The sequence below is a fragment of the Alligator sinensis genome, unplaced genomic scaffold, assembly GCF_000455745.1.
Source record: "Alligator sinensis unplaced genomic scaffold, ASM45574v1 scaffold373_1, whole genome shotgun sequence".
Taxonomy (NCBI): domain Eukaryota; kingdom Metazoa; phylum Chordata; order Crocodylia; family Alligatoridae; genus Alligator; species Alligator sinensis.
Genome location: NW_005841990.1, coordinates 1,698,969 through 1,717,315, shown reverse-complemented (window position 1 = coordinate 1,717,315; position 18,347 = coordinate 1,698,969).

Here is an 18,347-nt window from a genome sequence, read left to right as displayed (position 1 = left end):
CTCTGGGGCTGGGGTCTACGTACCCCGCATACAACCCGGGGTCTGTTCCCCACCCACAACCCACTGGTTGCACTCAGGGGCCCCACACCTCTGGGGTCCCTATGAGGCCTCCTCCAACCCCTACAGCCTCACCCAAGCCTCCGGTCTAATATGTAAGCCGAACATAAACTAGAGCCTCCTGGCTGCAATGCAAACCTAAAGCCTCCTGGCTAAACCATAGTGCCCAATCCTCTCAGGGCTATAGTGAGCTGTACTTGCAAGTCAGGCTTCTTCCCATATCTCGGCCAAGGGAGCTCCTGCCTCTCCGGTTGCTGGCAGGGAACTACCTCCTGGTCTCAGCCCTGGGCTTTATAAGGGCCAGGCCCTGCCTCCTACAGGCAGCTGGCTCTCCTTAGTTGCCCCGGCAACCCGCAGCTGTGCCCATTACCCTGGCAAAACCTCATCTGGGCTCGTTATGTCCTGCCAGGGCGCTCTCTTCCTGGCAGTTTCTACTCCCTAGGAGCAGAGCACCGAGGTGCTCTGCGACAGCGGAAAGTCCATTTGTTAGCCTAATAGGTGGAATCGAATCTCTCAAATCCTGCTCTTGAAGCTCAGCCACTGTAGCTTACTCCCAGCCCTGCATGTCTCCTTTTCTTGGCTGTCCACAAGGCCTTCAAGCAGAAGGATGGGGAAGAAACTAACCTACCCTGTGGCTTGGTGCTTGGGAGCAGGTATAGTTGGAAACCCCCTCTGGGTGACGGGGCCTAGGGTCTGGGTCTCCCATTTCCTGAAAGACTGCCCTAAGCACTACTCAGCTAATATATAAAAATGTCCTCAATCTCCTCCTCCTCTTCCTTTGGAATATAACACTCACTAGTCATAAGTCTTTGCCTAGCTCTAATTTCAGAGGATACATGTTCACCTGAATGCCATGTAGCTACCCAGCCAGAGCACAGCCCCAGGAGAATGGTTCAATAGCTTGCACTTCTACACTGCAGATGGAATAGAATCGCAAACTGTGCATACATGACAAAAATGTCACTTGGTGTTGTGTTGTCATTCAGATAACAATATTTAAATGTTATTTGGATACATAAAGTAAAACGGGATAAGCAGATAAGAATCATCAGGTTGATTAAGTTTCCCAAATTCTTCTGATTTGATTGGTTCTGTTTCCCATAGTACTCTGTCCCCAGTTATCCAAATTCTGTTCACAAGGTAGCCACTGAGAAATGAATATTGCTGGGGCGGAGGGGGGAAAACTTTGATAACCCTTTTTGAAACTACCAGATTTACTGGATTACTACTGATACTCAATACTTACCAAAAACCTAACATTTTCCCAGCTGTCTGAAAGCTGATGACAATATTTTATTAAACGTCATAGCCAGTTTTAAGTTTTGAAAAATGTTTATGAGCTTTTTTAAAGAGCTATAGGTAATAGAGTACAGCAGTTCTATACACAACTTTGCTGTTTTCACATGTAATGTTGGGGAATTGCTTAATATCCCTGGATCTCAGTTTACATTGCATAAAATACAAATTAATAAAACTAGGCACATACCTTTTCTTAGCTATTTCTGTTGTGTCCCCCCCACCCCAGTGTAATCCAGTTAAAATCCACATTGGCCCCACTATAGTTATGACTGCTTGATGCATAAAAGTGTTAGTATTCCAAGAGATAAATACTACATGCTCTTTGGAAGAGCACAGCATAAAGATCCAGTTTCCTAGGTACTGAATGTCTTTAGATTGAGGTAACCTGAAATGCATTACAGCCTTTAAGAAGACAGAAGCCAATGGGCATTACCACAAGAACATATAAGAACCCTCAGAAAGCATTTTGGACTGATTTAGTTGTGGATAGACATTCCTGTTTCATTCCAGAAATGTAGACACATGCCTGCAGTGGCTCAGGATGGAAGCTGGAGGGTGCTAGATCAGCCCCCTTCCCTTCCACAATGCTGAGCTGGGGGGGTGGCCAGCCGCCAGCAAGACACTCTGACTAGGGAGGGGTGTAAACCTTCCACCCTGCCTGTACCATCCCAGGTTTTTTGCTGCTAGCTGTTCAAGGGGTGGGAGTGTTGCCAGACCCTGCATCTGTTGATATTGAACTTTTCAATCTCTGTCTCCCTGCTTCTTCAGACTGTCTGCAAACCAGATCATTTCTAACACCTTTCTCTATCCCCTCTTGAAGACTGACAGATTGCAGCCAGCAGTCAACAGGTTGCTTGTCAGAACAAAGTTTATTGACCCATGAAGCCCTACAAAAGAAAACATCTCTCTCATTAGTTTCAAGCTCTTTTTATCTGCAGAGTGCATTTGCATTTGCAAGTCACTAGCTGTCTGCCCTTTGTTCCAGTGAAATTGGAGACCCACACAGACACCTCTCAGCATTAGCTATCATGGGGTGGGAGGTATGGCCAGATGCTGCACTGGGGTCCCTGCTGTGGGAGAGGAATGGGAGTGGGGAACCCTGCTTCAGTAGCTAATGGGGAGGGGCGGATGGAGCAGAGGGAAGCCTAGCAGCCACTGCAGTCCCTCAGCCAGCTGGAGGGGTGATAGTGTTTGGGCTAGGAAGGAGAGGGTTGGGCCAGCCATGCTCTGCTCCAGCAGACAGCCCCTGCAAAGCATCTGGGCTGCTGGGGGACTCTGGTTTAAGTTAAACCAGGAGCAATCTGGGACAGACATTGTATAAACTGGTGTAACCCAAATTAGTTAAGTCTGATACTACATTTAACCAAGTTTATCTCAAACCAGTTTCAGCCATTTTCAAACTAGTTTATGTGCACTGAACGTCTGTTCTGCTACAGGTTAAAACCAGTTTCTGATCACTTAAGCCGGTTTATGTGTAATGTCTGTCCCTAACCTTTAAGACATAATATGTGCTGGGAGTTCACATTTAACAATTTTCCTGCTACATTAGTAAAACAAAGCAAGCCCTACTTGCTATCGGGGTATTTGAATATCCAAAAGAAAGACTTGACTGTCAAGCTTCTTAAAGGCAGCTAAAAGACTGTCACATGAAGACTTTGGCAGTGGGTTGCTCAAGTTGGTAATATTGCCCAAACCAGATTCTTTTAAATGGAAAATGATGGAAAGCCCTGCCTCTTAGAAACAGGGCTGTGTAACCAAAATAAAAAGGGATCTCATAGACTCTTACGACCAACTTCTCTAAAATCAGGCCAAGCATTTGAGTTTAATAACTAAAGCTATCATTTTACTTTAAGGGAATGGCCCAATAGTCACACACTACTTCCTAGACCACAACTGGGTGCAACAGAAGGAAATCTGCAGGGAAAATGGAGTTTATATGAGACGTAGAGGAAAGCAGCAAAATAAAGAAAAGTAATGTTAACAGAAAGGTCAAACATTGAGAGGAGCTGAGTAAATGGAACCTGTACTTCAGGGTTTGTAGTAGACCTTATACTGGCAGACACCACTGTAATCATCAGGTTTTCATGAGGCTGAAGGTGTCAAAGTGAATGCAGTCAGTTTCATCATCAGAGCTGGAAAGTACAGGGATAATAAGTTGAGGTCTTTCTCTAACGATATCCATACCCTAGTTGACTTGACTAGATGCCCTGGCAGTCACTACTATGCACAGAATTTGGCCCAATAAAAAAATCTTTAGAAGAAACTGTATATTTAAACTTCTACATATTGCAGCATGTTACGCTTTTGTGTTATAATATAAAGGAAAAAACTAATTTCCTAGAACATTGTTCTTATTTATGATTTAACAGACTATATTTTATATACTTTTTAGAGACAAGCAAATTATTACTCAATTGAATTAAGTTGCTTCAGGCTGGAGCTTAACAAAGGGATGTCAGCAATGTCACGGTTTAACTCTCAATGAACGACTCTCATTTGTGTTTTCAAAAGTGTTACCAGCATAAATGTAACATTCCCTGAGGACCAGAGGAACATCAGCATGTACTGTACAATACATTCAAAGAGCATTATGGAGGATCGGGGGGAATGACAGACCTATCTAGATATTTTTCAGTTGTTATTCTTTAAATTTAATAAGATAATTTTAAATTGCAGAAGAGGAAAATAAAACTTACGGAGTAATTTTTTACTCTTGTCAGCTTGGGCCTTCTTACCAAACCAGACATTCTTGCCTTAGTTCCACTGGCTGTTCATACAGACTCATTCTGCAATTCACTTATTGGGTTACCACAAAATACCGTATGCTCTTTTTTGTTAAGTATGTGGTAACTACATGTTAGATACGCTGGAAGCAATGACTGCTATTACATGATAACTTGTGGTGACAGTACGATGTCGCTCTGTGAGACAGAGCAGGGGTCAAAGTAGTACATGACAAGATGGCTCAGATGAGTGCAATGGTCTGAGTAGTTGCTCAGGATTTCAGTTCATATTATTATTGCCCTACCAACCGCAAACCAGAACTAACCCAGTAATATTACCAGCCAGAAAAAATATGTTACTTTTATATATTTGTGCCTACTTATTTTTAAATATTTTAAGACTCTTAAAGGGAAAATTCAACCCTGTGCAAAGGTCCAACTCAGACTCTATGAATCACTCAGAGGGAATACATTTTTCCTTGCAGTGTTCAGTATAGAGAGAGCTCTAGATTCATAGGATTTAAAATATTATTTTTTTTCTAAGAAACATATCACAGAATGGATGATGGTATATGAAAAAGAAAATGTCAAAGGACAAGGACCAGGCCAGATATTTAGTTAGAGAAAATAAAAATAGAATAGTAATTTCAATGAAATCATGCTGTTTTACACTAACTTAAGACCTGATCCACAAAAACTAGCCACTTTCATTTGCAGTTGTTTCTATTTCTAAAAATGATGCTGCTGTTCTCAGAATTGTTTTTAAAGGGACTTGTGATTATGCTAACATCTGTAATTTACTATTCACTCAGAAATAAAATGGTTATCAAAAACTAAACCAAAAAATTTGCATGTATAAAAAATTGCAGTCAAATCCAGAAACACAGGGAAATGTAAATGAAGGCAATGTACATTTCATAATCCAAATTAAAATTAGATTCCTAGGATAGTTGGTTAAAAATCAGAATTATCAGTCCTCAGGAAATTCCAATATTTAGGCATTTGTTTAATCCTGGACCAGGATAATCCTGGTCCAGGATAATATATTCGAAAATTGAAAATAGAAAGTGCTAAAACATTTCAACTGAAAAAAGGCAAATTGTTCCCCCCACCGATCCATTCAACAATAAAGTATTTTTGCGTGAGCTGATACAGTGCCTCCTGCCAGTAGCATAACTAGGGCTGGGCAAAGAGGTACTAGCTCTGGCCACCAATTTAGAGGGGGTGCCAGCAGCATGCTATGGCATTCTGCATCTCTGATCTCCAGTTCTCAACAGCATCTCTGTCCAGGGCACTGAAACTGCTAGTTAGGCCTCTGCCCTATTAGAACTGGAGTTCAGGTGTCTCATGTCCTCCTTTTCCTCTATGGATGAGATCATACAGTGCATCATGGGAGTCCCTTAAGCACAATGCAGAATGAGAGCCATAAACAGATAGAAATTCTTGACATGTCACCTGGCCTACTTCTAACTGACAACAATAATCATTCAGTAAGTCAGCGTGAGCAAAGCATCAGAATTTGAACCAAAAATGTTGGGGCTATGTTGCCGTCCTTACTACTAATGATTCAGTGAGATTACTCACACAGTCAATTTTGAAATTACTGTAACTGGACTCTTTGTGAAATCTATTCTGAAACAAACTCTCAAGTGTCTTGGTATTACAAAGATCTCAAAAGAACAATAATTAATTTCATACAATGAGGATCAAGTCATAGCTCCTCTACTAGGAGGAGTGCATGGTGTGGATCTACAGTAATACAGATGTAGTCTAAACTCTAGAGCATCCTGCTTCCACATGATAGACGCAGGCTGAATGTCAGGAGTGCTTGAAGAAATGCATTGCAAAGCAATCCTTACACCAGCTGCCAATAAGAGTTGCAGAAACAGTAGGATGTGACTAGAATTAAAGAAGTTCTGTAATATAAGTGCACAAGGGAATACAATTAAGGTTGCACAAGAATCCTTAAATTTTCATTGCCTTGCCTTGAATGTAACATTTATCAATCCTAATGTTTGAAATATTTTACATCTTGAGCATTTATAGACATGCTCCTGGAGGTTGGTGGTGGTGCTTTAATTAGCAAGCCATGCTAATTAAAAGCACCTCAGCATCACATGTATCAGCATCCTCATGCTGAAAAAATGGTGGCAGGGCGCTTTGAACGAAAGCTCAGTTAATCAAGTGTGCTCCAATGCACTGGATTTATAGCGCATGAGACAAGCCTCTCTGTATGTGTGTAAGTTCCCATTAGTCCCAAATATTATAGTGACAACTGTTTTAGATCTGCTGATAAGTTAGATCAGTTTGAAAATTCTTTTGAAAGAACAGCACTCAATGGAAATTACCTCGTGCTAAATAAATGAACAGTTAAAGTGTGGACACATTGATTTACTTCAAGTAGAGAGACCTTTCTGTCACGTATGAAGAAGGATTCCTGTAATGAATGCAACTATTTTTATACTATACCTGTTGAGGCAAATTGGTGCTTCACTTGAATAAGTCTCATAAAATAAAACAGGATTACAAAAACTAACATTGGCCAACTGGATGAGATTTTTCCAAAAGGAAGTATAAACAGGATGTGTAGATTAAATCCTAATAACAAAAGATACTGTTTTCTTAAGCTGTTAAGACTGGAATGCAATGTAAGCACTTGAGATTGGGTTACTTAATATTATACAAACAAAGTTCTAATAAAAACGCTAGCCAAATACAGTTACATAAAAATTCCCTTTTAAAGAGTTTCATTTCTTTTTATGACCCATCACACCTCACCCTTTCTGAAATAAAAATAAATAAATAAGCCTTGTAAATGGTTAAGGAAATTTTCCCCAAATTTTCAATTAACATTTTCCCCACCCTCCCTCCTCTGGTTTGTAATTTAATCTCATTTTTTTAAATAAACTTTAGGGTAGATCCTCAGGTGGCATAAGTTTCCAAATAGGAATACAGTTCTTGTCTTTTTTCTCCTCCATCAAAAAATATAATGCATTTCTCTCTCTCTCTCTCTCTCTTTTTCTCTTCCCTTCATTGACCCTAGCTATGATTGTTCTTTACTGTCCTCAGCACCCTCTTTGGCATGCTAAACTTGGATTTCTTTGAGACTGTGTACATTTTCTCTATCCCATAGCAAGCAGCTGAGGGGAGCAAAAATTGCCTGCTGGGCCAGGCAAAACCAATGAACCTGAAGAGCAACAGAAGCTGGCTCACCGGGGCCAGCTCTGACTATGCCCTCTAACTCTTCCAGTCCTTGGTCTAGGCATGTATATCCTTTGAGTTTGGACATTTCACCTTGCAAAAAATGTGGACCAGTTTGTATCACACTGGGCCATTGAGGTGGCACTCTGCAAGGTAGAAGGAGGACTGCTTGTCCCAAATGTATAAGCCAGTGAATATGAAGCAGTGTGCCATGGTTTTCAAACAGCTATTTATCCTTCTATTCATTGGCAAGCCATTTTCAAAGAAGGTAAATATGACAAAAATGTGTCTCTCACTTTGTACCAGAATAAAAGAGACCACTTCCCCTCATTTCCCAAGAAAAAAAGAAAAAAAGAAAAAAAAGGAAAAGAATTTGCTTTCTGCTTAACAGAAGAAAAAGAAAAAATAATAGGCACTTAGGCTTTGATTCAGCAAATGTCTTAGCGCACACATAAAGTTAAACTTGTGTTTCAAATGCTTTACTTAGATGGCACCTTGAATGAGTGATTTAGGGTTGAATGCCACCTGAAATGCCTCTTGGCAGTTATGGAAATTAAGTTTCCCATTTGAAATGGAAATCAATGTGTAACCATGGATGGGTGAGCAGTGCATGAGTGGGGTGTCTCTTCATCCTACTAATCCCACCCTCTCTCTTGCACTCTGCACCTCCCCTGCAGAATCTCTGACTCCAAGGGTAGAGAGGCAGAGCAGCTCTGGAGGTGCATGGTGTAGGAGCAATGGCCAGTGATTCACTGTTCTGTTGGTAGTGGTTTCACCTCCTTTTTTACCACTGAAAATTGGCATTTAAATGGGTGTTCAAAACACGTCTAGATGGGGAAAAAAGGGAAGTGATATTCACTCCCAAGCAGTGAACCTCAGGCTGCTACTCTTGCACCATGTGGCACCGCAACCCACAGTGCAGTACTGGCCAGTTATGACACTGGTTGAAATGCAATGTACAGGACACAGTTTTTCAGGAGAATTCTAAAAACTAAAAATCTTTAAGAGAGATTCTCACGGTATGAGTGAATGTACCCAGCAGGATCCAAGGGCAATGTAGTACTTGTATATCTGAGACGTACTGGCTCTTGTTTCCAAAACCTAAGACCTAACTTTGAAATAAACTAATAAACTTACGTTGGTTATCTTTAACAGATATCATATCATATTTACCAATTCTACCTACTTAAAGGGAAAAGTTGTAATTTCCATATAACATAGTAACTATAAGAAATATCAGTAATACAATAATGTATTCTTTGTGAGCATTTAGATGAATCTGGCCCATTACCTGAAATAAATAATACCTTCTAATCTAAGTGACCCTTATAAGACATTTAATTTAACTCTATCACTGTTCAGCATACACAATTTATGGTATTTACAGAGAAAACAGCTTACGAATTTGGACCTAAATGAATTTAAAATGTATCAGATACTTTTACTGAATTAAATGAATGTTGAACTCAGGAAATCTCAACTATATCTTTTTTCTTGGATAGGAGTGGGGGTCAGTAAAATAACCCAAATTATACCTAAATTATGATGGGTTCTATATTAGCTGTTACCACACAGCAAAGAGATCAGGGAGTCATTATAGACAGTTTGCTAAATTTATCAGCTCAGTGCTTAGCAGCGATGAAAAAGGCAAACAAAATGTTAGGGATTATTAAGAAGGGAATTGTAAGTAGAACAGAAAATTTAATTGTGCAACTTTAACTATCCATGTTGCGCCTACACCTAGAATACTAGACGTAGACTGAAATGACAATTTTCACCCAATCTGACCATAAAAAGCGGTCTGCAGCCATGACCAACACAAGTACATGGCTGCAAACTGCTTAAAAAATGGCCGGTCAGGTGAAAATCTAAACCCTCATTGTATGTGGGTTCAGATGAAGACATTTCAAAACAAAATGTTTTCTATAACTTGTGTCTGCCTGCCTGCCAGCTTCTGAACATTTTCAGAATGGTAGGGGGGGGAAGGAACGAAGGGAGTTTGGTCTGCATTTTGTTCAGCTCCCACTGGAGGATGAGGCAGGTGTATTGGAGACTCCTCCCCAAAGGTGGGGAGGGGCTCCAATTCACCCACCCCACCATCCTGGGCTGGCTGGGGAACCCCTACAATGAGTTCCCTCATCTCCCTTTTGTCATATTGAATGAAATAGTTTGAATGTTTGTAAAGGTTGCCCATTAGCCAGTTTCAGGAAGAAGATAAGATTTATCTCCTTATCCAAGTCATTGTGCTTGGGACTACGTGCAAAAGGTCCTGACTTTGCTTTTGAATTTTATCTTTAGAAGTCTTTTACAAAGAGAACAAATATCCTGAGTTCCGAGAGATCAAACCCTAAGGCCTTTTGACCAGATTGGTAAGAAAAGGGCATTTGCAGTGATATGGAAGTTTCCCAAAGGTAATTTAAAATGATTAACAAAAGAATCTGTTGAGTAAGATCCGAGCCCAAATTTGGGGGTAATGACAGGTTGAGTAGGAGGAGCCCATAGACGGCAGCTCACTCAATAAAAAACTGTAACTTACTGTCCCAATTTGGAGGTGACTATACTTGTAGAACAACGAAGGAAGAATCGCAAGTGTAGGCCGGATCAGATTGATCACCTGAACCACCCTCTCCGTGAACACGAATCTCTTAGTTCACGCTGAAGCTGCAGAGCGCCCGAAAGGGACTGAAGGAAGGGGACTTAGTCCTATCACTGCTGAGGCCAGCCTATTGAATTGTATTGCTGAGGCGAGCCCATTGAACCGTACTACTGAGGCCAACCCATTAAATCGTACTACTGAGGAATGAAACCATATTTTGGTATTTGGCTTCTCGGAATTCTAGGATTGTAAGTATATTATGAAACATAACAGTATTGATTCAAATTTAACTTTTAGTTGTAATTGTAGTTGTTTTTGTAACACTAATTCTTATAGCATTGTTTGGGAAGGAAGTGCATTCGGAGCATTGTTTCTGATATATGTAATTATTGTGTTTTTAATGTTTGTGGTATTTCTTAAAGCTAAGCAGTGTTATATGTGTAGCAAAGAATTTTAAAATAAAATTGTGTTGTATGAATTAAGTGTGTAATCATTGTGAAATCGTGCAATCAGCTAACAACTCCCCCAGCCAGTGCATCAAAACGAATCAGTAAATTGTGTGGGATTTTCTCTATTCCATAACCCACTAGAGACACCTTTCCCCCTCTCATTCTGAAGACAGGGACAGGCAAGGAGAGAGGAGGGGCTATTGCTAGAGAAAACTGGCTGCAGGCTTGCAGCCAGCAGCTAGATTTTCCTCCCCCTGGGAACCAACAGTGAACTTCTGTTTAGTTGAAGTAATCGTTGCAACTCAGAACACTTCCTGCAAAGTGTACTGAGTTGCAGTGGGGAGCTGCACTTCTGTCTGCACCCACTATGCCCAGTTCTGGGCCCCTCATGTCAAAGAGGTAAAAGAACTAGAGAAAGCCTAGAGAAGAGCAACAAGGATGATTAGTGGTATGGAGGGGCTTCCATATGAGACAAGACTAAAGAGGCTAGGCCTATTCAGTTTACAAAAGAGACACTTGATGATGGACATGATAAGGGTTTACAAAATACTAAATGTTGAAAAGAAAGTAAATAGAGATTTATGATTTACTCTATCACACAATACAAGAACTAGGGGCATCTTTATACATGCTACCAGAGCTACTCTAATTAAAACACCCACAGTGTCTCATGTATTCAGGATTTCATGCTTCAAAAGAATTAGTTGAGTCTGCTCCAACACATGCTAATTAGCATGCATCGGAGCAGGTAGCAGGTATATGTATAGGTGCCAAAGGGGCCCCTCCACATATGAAGGTAAAGGCACTATGGGATCAAATGCATGGTCTACACAATCACGCCTCCTGCCATGCCACTCATGCATAGCAAGAGACGTGACTGTAGGATTGCAAAATAGATCCCATTGTGCCTTATTTCTGGTGCAGGGGGAGCCCAATCCCAAGCTCCCCCTGCACTGGCAAAAAGAATGGGTGGGAGCACATGTCTGGGAGCCCCCTCAGTTGAGTCCAACTCTCCCTGCCAGGCCCAGTCCTGGGGCTTAAATGTGCCCAGGGCCCTGTGTCCTTCCAGTCAACTGACTGGGGACAGGTGCTAGGGGTGCTGGTCTAAGGACATGGTACTGGCAGACAAGGTTCTTTGGATCAATCTAATCTGGTATCTGTTATTAGACCAACTGAATAGTTAGAGCAATATATCTTAGCAAGATTTCAGGTGGAAAAACTTTCATCAGGCTGAGGAAGCACCTGCAGTTGGTGTGTGTGTGCTATTCCTAGACAGAAGGAATAGTAAAGTAGCCACAGGCTGGCATGCAATGTAGGCAAGAAAGCCAGTCAGTGAAAATGGAAATGAAGGCATCAGGGGGTGAGAGACAGGCTGACAGGGGTGGGGGGGCGGGGAGGAGGATGTAGTAGTGCAGGTAAAAGCGGAGAGGTACCTGGGGAGACAGATATCTGGCAGGTTGTAGTGTGTCAGAATTCCACTGTGTATATTGAGTCCATGAGTTTCTGTACCTATTACCTAGGAGGTTGATGAAGTGCTAGGGCACTCAGATCCAGTTCCAGTTCCAGATGCAGATGCAGATCCAGTTCTTCCTCTGGCACTGGAAGGCTCAGCATGGGAAGTGAAATGGGTGTGGAGGAGACTGTCATGCTGGTGCTGCTGCTTGTTGTCATGGTAGTAGTGGGGTGGGGGGGCATTATGGCTGGTGCTCTTGGATGGGATGCAGATTCAGGCACAGGCAGTGGCACTGGCACTGCTCCCCTCTCCTTGTTGCCTGTACTAATGGAAGCCTCATGCCTGCACGTTGTAGCTAAGAGGCTGCATCTCAGTTTGTGGGGGGGACTTACAGCCCTCCCTCTACCCCCTCCTCTGGCCATCCCTGAAGGCTTGCCAGCTGCCTTTCCAGCACGCTTCATGGTGTGTTTCATAGTGTCTTGTCTTTGCCTTGGTATGCTGGAAAATCTGTCCCATCTTCTTCTGTAATGTTATCTCTATCTGATTTGTGTAATATATGTAGATATTAAGATAACTGTATGTGTATTTATGTAATGTGTATATGTTTGTATGTATATATTTATGTAATAAATAAAATAAAATATATAAATGTATATATGTGTTTTCATATATAAATTCTATATTATAATATGCAGTATAATTATGCTGTGCTTCCTTGCATAGTGAATGGAATGTACACTGTGATAGAAGGCACAGGTTAGAAAAGGCTCAAAATAGACTAAACAAAAAGTGGATTTTGTGGGAGGAATAAATTGAAAGGAATCAATGAATATAATAATAAAATAAAAGGGGATAGAAAGCAAAACGTATTGTTGAATTCCACTTGCTAGGCTAGGAAATGAATGGTAGCCTTTGTTGTGTGATGCTGCTGAGTTGATGGAAGACAGCTCAGTAACTGACCCCAAGGCAGAATGCAGCTCAGTTCAAACAATGCTGCTTTTTATGCTGTTTTTTCCATCCCTCCCCAGAGCACTGGGATTGGAAGGGACCTCAGGGAAAGATCACAGTCATTGGCCAGCTACACAGTCAATATCAGAGCAGCCCTTCCCTGCCTCTTCTCCCTCCCTCTCCTTACTTTCTGTTTCCTGCAGGCAAGCCCAGCTTCAGCTTCGAAACTCAAAATATTTTGAAATGTTTTGACTGCTCTCATTTCCTTTCAAAGCTATTTTGAAGCCCTTCATTTCATTTAATTTTGATTTCCCTGTTTTGAGCTCAAAATGAGTTGAAACAGCGTCAAAACAAAACAGCTGGAGAAATTTCGCGCAGCCCTAATAATTTCCTAGACCTTAAATGCTGGGGGACTGCAAGTAAGAGAGGAACAGTGGAGAAAAAAATTGGTCATACCCCATTCACTCTCTGCCACTGTGGGCATCTCTACACATGCAATTAATGTGCACAAATAAACTCCGAAGCAATATACTCTAGACTATATTTCTGTCGTGTATTCATATGCAGCACATTGATCCATTGCTAGTCAGAGCTGCCCTGGCTAGCAGCAGCAGGCTCAGTGTGTTGCAAAGGGGCTGGCTGGGGCACAAGGGTGCTTCAGCTCAGAACCAGCCAGCATGCAGCCCTTTAAGCACCCTTGTGCTCCAGCCAGCTGGGCAGCATCCACACGTGCCCTGCTGCACATGAAAAAACTCTGGAGCAGGCTAGTATTTGTATTTAGCCTGCTCCAGAGTTTATTCATTTTGTGCACCCTTATAGAGGCTCATGTGTAGACACGGAGATGTTTTCTGTGGAGCTTATTAGGCAGTTCCACAGTAAATGTCTCATACAGACATGCCCTGTGTGCCACAGGAGGCTGGGCAAGATGGACCTATGGTCTGACCCAGTAAATGGCAATTCTTAAGTTCTTATGTTCAGTAAAAGATGAATTGGTGAAAACTGAATTTTTATATATCTCCTAACATTTGTTTCCATATTGCCTAATGTTGTTTTGCTGGAGGTGTAGAGCTGGAGGAGAGGAGACTCAGATCCTTGCTCAGAAAATTAATTTAACTGAGATTTTAAGCCAATGATGTGCCTGCACCCTCACTTCTTAATGAAATGTTCCATTTTCTACTGATCAAGGCTCATATGAAAAAGGAACTCAAACACCTGGCATACTGACCCCACTTGTTTGTCTGTAAACATAACATTGCAGAATTCTTTGAAGACAAAATGAATTTGGCAGTTTCATATCTGAGAAGCATTGAACACAAGTCTGAAGACATGACATACCCTTTAGGGTTTAGATAAGTAATCAGACAGCTTGGTTTTTCAGTAAGCTCACAAAAAGACTGCCAGACTATTTTGCAAAAATGCAGCCTAAACACAGAGAAGGCAGATATCACCATTCCTATAACAGACAGAATTTTGCATCATTTTTTAAAAATAGTCTAACTGAGATCAAACTAACATTTTTGTCTATGAAATCTTGCCTCCACATTTCTCCAGGATTCCCTGTTTCCCAGTGGACTTTGGATGAGACTCTACATTAGATATAGCAAGAACTATAAAAAGATCACACAATAAGACACACAATACACCCAGTGAGGTTTAAAGAGATAAACATTATTTTTCAGCCAGAAAGATATGAGAAGGAAAAGTTCATATTTAAAACCCATACTTGAAGAGGATCACACCTTAAGGAACTCTCCGTGCAGCTTTTAGACAGCCCCTCCCCCCTCCAACTTCTCCAAACATCCTCAGAAGGAAACTCTCCAGGCCAGCAAACACCAAAAGAACAAGACTAAGTGAAAAATATAAAACCTGCCACTACTCCTCTACCACCACTAGTCAAGATACCCCATAACAAAACCAAGAGAATTTATGGGTCCTATTCGTGCCTATTGCAAAATGTGATATATTTTGTCCAATATACTAAAGTTCACACAGAAATTATGTGGGTGAAACTAAAGTACCATTATGGCCCAAAATAACTGTCACTGAAAAAGGACAAAGGACAGAAGCACCTTATTACCAATAGGAGTACCAATTTTGCAAGCTAGTTACTCTATCTCTGACCTCACAGTCTATGTTCTCAAGAAAACCTTCACAATACCTTGAAAAGACATGTCTGGGAATAAAACTTCATAACTTTACTGAATGCCAAGAACAGATTGCCTGGGCCACATGTCTTTGCTGAGATCAGAAAGACTAATGGTGTTTTTGCGGACTGGGAATCTACTTTATTTCCTAAAGTTAAAAATTAATGATGCTATAGGTCTGTCCAGCTGAACTAAACTGCAGATACCAAAAATGACATTTCAAATCTATAATTTGCAAATGATGGCTCTCTGATTTCCTAAGGGGGAAAGCAGAGTTGGGCCTCTGAGCATGGATCTTCTTGTGAAGTTGTGGCTTACCTGCCTCTCTGGCAGGGAGGGGAGGATAGGTTGCCAGTAGGTGGAGCAGTCCCTGGGCTGCAGGGGTTGTGGGGAGCTGGTGCTTTCCTCTGTGGCAGCTGCAGCCCCCCTGCAGGTGGTACTGCCCACAGGCACCCAGTTTGGGTGGTCCTGCAGGGCACCGTAGCCATGGAGGGAAGCACCAGGTCCCCGTGTAGCTCAGGCAGGCAGGCAGGCTCGGGGGGAGGCAGGGGGTGGGGAAAGGTCAGGCTCTCCACTTTTCTTGGGCAGACCTGCTTTCTTGGGCTGCTGTCAGGTTGCCTACAGGGCTTCCTGCAGAGCCGTGGAGCTGCACGGAGCTCCATGGCTGTAGGGGCAGCAAACTAAAACTCCTCAAGGGAATTTCAGTTTGCTGCACTCCAAGTCATTTAAGGTGCATTATGCTGCTGAATTTCCTACAACAGCTGGAATTAATGCGCAATACATCACTGACGCGTGCAAACACTGACACCATTAAAGCAGTGCAAAAGCATTTAAACTACTTGAAAGTGTCATGCACACACCCCTCTCATTTCATCTACACACAGCCTATGCTAAATACCAGGTTGAACAATTACTTTTGTTTAACCCCGTTAAGTAAATGAAAGTTGTCATGTAAGAAGAAAAGTAGGCTGTAAGCCTGTGGAGCAAAGGCAAGTCAAAAGAAGTAGTTACAGATCTTGGAAATAACAGCTGAAATACTTGAAATAATTATGCAAAACAACAAGATTATTCAATAGGGTGGAGAGCCCGTATCACCTGTGGAACACAGGTAAGCTAGCAAAGGAAGGAGGTAAATTGTAAGCAGCCAGAAAACCACTGGGTTAAGTCCCTGGTTTCTTAGGACCCATCTACAGATTACTGGCATTACTACAAAGTTAACTGGTTAACTGCACAATGAACTGAGACCAGCTACACATACAAATTAACTATCATGCCATAAATGCTCCATCTAGCTTTCAAGTTAGAATTTGAAAATGTGTATTAACTTTATAGTTGGTTGCTATCCAGCCTTAATTTGCATGTATAGTGGGGTCTGCCCCTGCAACTGGGAGCTCTATCAGCTGACTGGGCTTCCAGAGGAAGGAATGCACCATGCACAGCCAGACCTGGCAGTCCTGCAACTGAGGGGACTCAGCCCTGGCAGTGCCCAGCAGCTGTATATGCTGGGTCCCAGCAGATGTGGACAATGGGTCTCAGGAGCACCCCATGGCTGCTAGAACTTTGCTCCCATAGCTAAGAGCCTCTATCTCCCAGTCCTGGGGTACATGGGGCACCCTGCATCTGGGGGATTGTAGCAGCTGCAGTCTCTCAGCCATGGGAGGGGCATGGAGCACTCCTGTGACTGTAAGCCCCATCAGCTGAGAGAAATCCCAGCCATGGGAGCTTGCTTTTTGCTGATGCAGGGAAAGCCTGGGATACAGTTCCCCCTGCACCAGCAATAAGGCACAATGGGGTCTCATATGTAATCCCACAATCATACGTCCTGCCATGCACATGTGGCATGGCAAGAGGCTCAACTGTGTAGATTGTGTATTAGATCCCATCATGCCTCTGCCTGCACATATAGAGGGACCCTTCTTCTCCTGTAAAGTTATTAATCTCTATTCCTTGGCCTATCTATTGAAGGTATCAGGTAGATGCATGAAAAAAAAGGATTGTAAACAGAAAATGTAATAAGAGAATGCCACTTGCTGTTCAAAGTGCAAAGATTAGTCTAGGAAAAAAAAGTGGTAAGGTAGTGAATATGAAGTGTGAGAAACAAAGATGGCATTTTTCAGGTAGCTTTTGAACAGCATATGTCTTTAGGAAGGAAACACATGAGCAAGGATGTAGATAGGAAAGTTCAAGGTCTAGCAGTGGCAATTGGTGATGACATGGAAAAAACTCCAGTATTAGTGGAGGGGAAAGAAAACATTTTAGGGATGTTACTGAGGAACAACCCTATTAACCTATAACCTATAGGGTGGGGGAGGGGCAATATGTGGGAATGCTAGAGATGTTAAATAAGGCACAAAGGCCACATCCAGACAAGCATGGCCATGTGGTATGTGGCTCTGCAGACACGTCTGCAGCACCACACACTGCACATTCAAGTGTTCTATGCACTGCAAGGTAGCAGCGCAAGAGGTTTTTCTGACCCTGGAAAATCCCGAGGTAAAAAAAACCCATGCAAAAAAAAAAAATCGGGATACTACACATGGGGGCAGTGCATGCCTCCCAAAACTGGAGCCTGTTCGGCTGGAGTCACACTCTGGCTACTGGACAGGCTCAGAGCAGCAGGATCGCCAAAGCTGCAGCCCCAGGAGACCCCAGGACCCCAGGTAAGATTTCTGGGGCCAGCACAGTGCTGGCCCCAGCCTCCCCTACCCCACCCAGGGTAACCTGCCATGTGCCAGAGGGAGTGTGGAAAAGGTGTTCCCTGGGGACAAGTAGCAGTGGCATAAGGTGTGCCACTGCTTCTTGTCCCCAGGGAAACAAATGTCCATACTTGTGTGGACGTGACCAAAGGTGGTACGCTTGAGTGGGCACGTTCACACATGCAAGCACGTGCACTTGCAGCAGCTCAAATAAAAGCGGTGCAAATTTGAGCCAGGGCTTTTTGTCCCAGCACACGTGCTTGGACATACACTTTGTTAAGGAGCAAATTGTGCCACTTGGGGCAAAATAACCCTGCCTCACTCCTCCTGGATCTGCAGCCAAGGGGAGCTAGAGCCTCAGGCCAGCACCTGTGCTGTCCTCAGCAATATAAATAGCTGCCCTGTCCGGGCCCCAGGAGTACAAAAAGCTGCCCTGGCAAGTAGCTCAGGGCTACTCATTCTCAGGAGGTTCTGGGGCCCAGCCAATTGGTACTTGAGGACACTACCCCTTGTACCAGCTGGACTGCTGAAGCAGCCTGGAGAGTTCCTTGCATCCTTTACCCACTGCAGCAGTCTGGCAGTGGGGGCTGCTGCCTGGCTATGACCTGCTGCACACCTACCAGACTGGGATGAGTCATCTGCCCCTCTGAGCCAGCTGCCAGTGAGTTGTGGCTGCAGGGTTGGCCTCTAAGTGGCACTACTGCCATGTGTGTCCCTTGGCTTGCCACCGGGGCAGCTATCACCCGGAAGATGTTCCGAGCGTGATGGCCGGCTTCGTCTT